Source organism: Mus caroli, chromosome 3 (assembly GCF_900094665.2).
Source record: "Mus caroli chromosome 3, CAROLI_EIJ_v1.1, whole genome shotgun sequence".
Lineage (NCBI taxonomy): Eukaryota > Metazoa > Chordata > Mammalia > Rodentia > Muridae > Mus > Mus caroli.
Genome location: NC_034572.1, coordinates 63,054,967 through 63,057,226, shown reverse-complemented (window position 1 = coordinate 63,057,226; position 2,260 = coordinate 63,054,967). Strand labels below are relative to the sequence as shown.

At 40.6% G+C, this 2,260-nt stretch overlaps 1 protein-coding gene across 4 annotated transcripts in view; it reads left to right on the top strand.

The window, feature by feature from the left end:
* B3galnt1 (beta-1,3-N-acetylgalactosaminyltransferase 1 (globoside blood group)) overlaps window positions 1–2,260 on the top strand; it is a 26,698-nt gene that overhangs the window by 14,231 nt on the left and 10,207 nt on the right. The window lies entirely within an intron of this gene.

The following is a 2,260-nucleotide window of genomic DNA, read 5'->3' as shown; positions in this document are numbered from 1 at the left end:
TATAGCCTTTTGTAGAAGGATCTGATGGTGTTTTGGATTTCTTCAGGATCTGTTGTTATGTCTCCCTTTTCATTTCTGATTTTGTTAATTAGGATGTTGTCCCTGTGCCCTCTGGTGAGTCTAGCTAAGGGTTTATCTATCTTGTTGATTTAGAACTAACTTCTTTTGAGACAGTGTGACTTCCCAAGTTTTCCCTTACTTATTAAATGTGAGTTATAAAATACATCTTTGGTAAAAAAATTAATATTTCTTCAGATAAAAATTCATATAAAGGTCTCTAAAATATTTATTATGCTAACAGAATTATAATTCCTCAATGCAAAATTCTGTAACATCAAGATAAAATGGACGGCAGATTCCTATTTGCAACAGTAAAATTTTCTTAAGTATAGATCAGTTCTTAGAAATGCTTACAAAAACTGACCTTAGGAGAAAGGCAGAAGAATTTGTTTTATTTTTTTCACTAAATGGAATATTTAAACCTGTGATTTGATTTCTCCAGATGTGTTGGGTACGCTTTCCTACTGGGTAAAGCTATCACTTGCTGGGTGGATACTACTGTAACATTTCTCACCCCCCACTCCAGCCCCACCCCTGAAAAAAGTTACAAAATGATTTCTCCATGGGACATACTTGATAAATTACATAGTAACTGTAAAACTTACTTTACTGCTCAAAAACTTAAATCTGTTTATAAATTTGGCCTGTTATATAAACTTAGGTGGGGTCTGTTGTGCTGGATAGCTTTGGGTGCAGTTGACACAGGGTAGAGTCATGAGGGGGGGCGGGGGCAGAACCTCAATTGAGAAAATGCCTCCATAAGATTGGGCTGAAGGCAGTGTAGCATTTTCTTAATAGTTAATGTGGAAAGGCTCAACTGACTGTGGGTGGTTTTACCCCTGGGCTGGTTGGTAGTCTTGGGTTCTATAAGAAAGCAGACTGCAAGCAAGCCAGTAAGCAACACTCCTCCGTGGCCTCTGCACTAGCTTCTGTTTCCAGGGTCCTGCCCTGTCTCATTCCTGTCCTAACATCCTCCTGCCCTGGACTAGGATGTGGAAGTGTAAGCCACGCAAACCCTTTACTCCCCAGCTTGCTTTTTGGTCATGGTGTTTCATCACAGCAGTAGTAACCCAAACCAGGATACATGCCAAACTCAGGCCTCTAGATTGTAAGTGAACAACTCTCATTCATGATTTGGAAGTTCTTCACAGTAAAGTCCCTGGGAAGTAAATACAACCAAATGGGTCCATTAAACGGTTTCTTTCCTTTTTTAAAAAAAGACAGGACCATACTTTATATTTCTCAAATCCTACTATTTTTGAGGGATGTTTACAAAGTTTCTTGCTATATTTCTCAAAGATAGAATGATGCTGATCTTGATTCTGTTAGGAGTGCAGGTGAAGACAGTATCAGGTTTCCCACGTCTGGTTACTTAGACTTGCTGTACTCGAATTGTCTGGAGGGAGCTGCATTTAAACTTGGCTAGTCTCGATTAAGGTTCCTGTCTTCTTCATCTGCTATTATGTGCTGCTTTCAAGCACAGTGTGTCTATTATTACATCAAATACTGCTGTGTTGTGCTGTGTTAGGACTAAAGTGAGTCTATAACTCTGTTGTCAGGATTTCAGTGGTAAGTGTGCTGGTTTGAATAAGAGTGGCCCCTGGAGGCTTATATGTATGGACGTTTAGTTACCAGGAAGTGTGACCTGGTTGGAGGAGGTATGTCACTGGGGGTGGACCAGTATCTCTCCATCTCTCCGTCTCAGTCTTCCTCCCTCTCACTCCCTCTTCCTCTCTCTCTCTCTGCCTCCCTGCCTGCCTATAGATCAGGATTTAGCTCTCAGTTACGTCTTCATCACCACACCTGCTTGCTGCCATCCTCTCTACCATGATACTGTAATGAAACTGGAAACAACCCCCAATTAAAAGCTTCCTGTTATAAGAGTTGCCTTGGTCATGGTGTCTCTTGACTGCAATAGAACAGTGACTAAGACAACAAGTATACAAAGCAAAAACTGTTGCAGATTCAGAGCCCAAACAATCTCTCTTCTGTCTGAGGTTCTTGCTTTGTTTTGTTCTTCCATTTATTATCTTCTTCAGTATGTGACTTATCACTTCTGTGACCCAAACTGAAAACTATATAATGGGATTAACTTTCGGGAAGTCTATAGATAGCAGCCCTGTATAGATAGCAGCCCTGTATAGATAGCAGCCCTGTATAGATAGCAGCCCTGTATAGATAGCAGCCCTGTATAGATAGC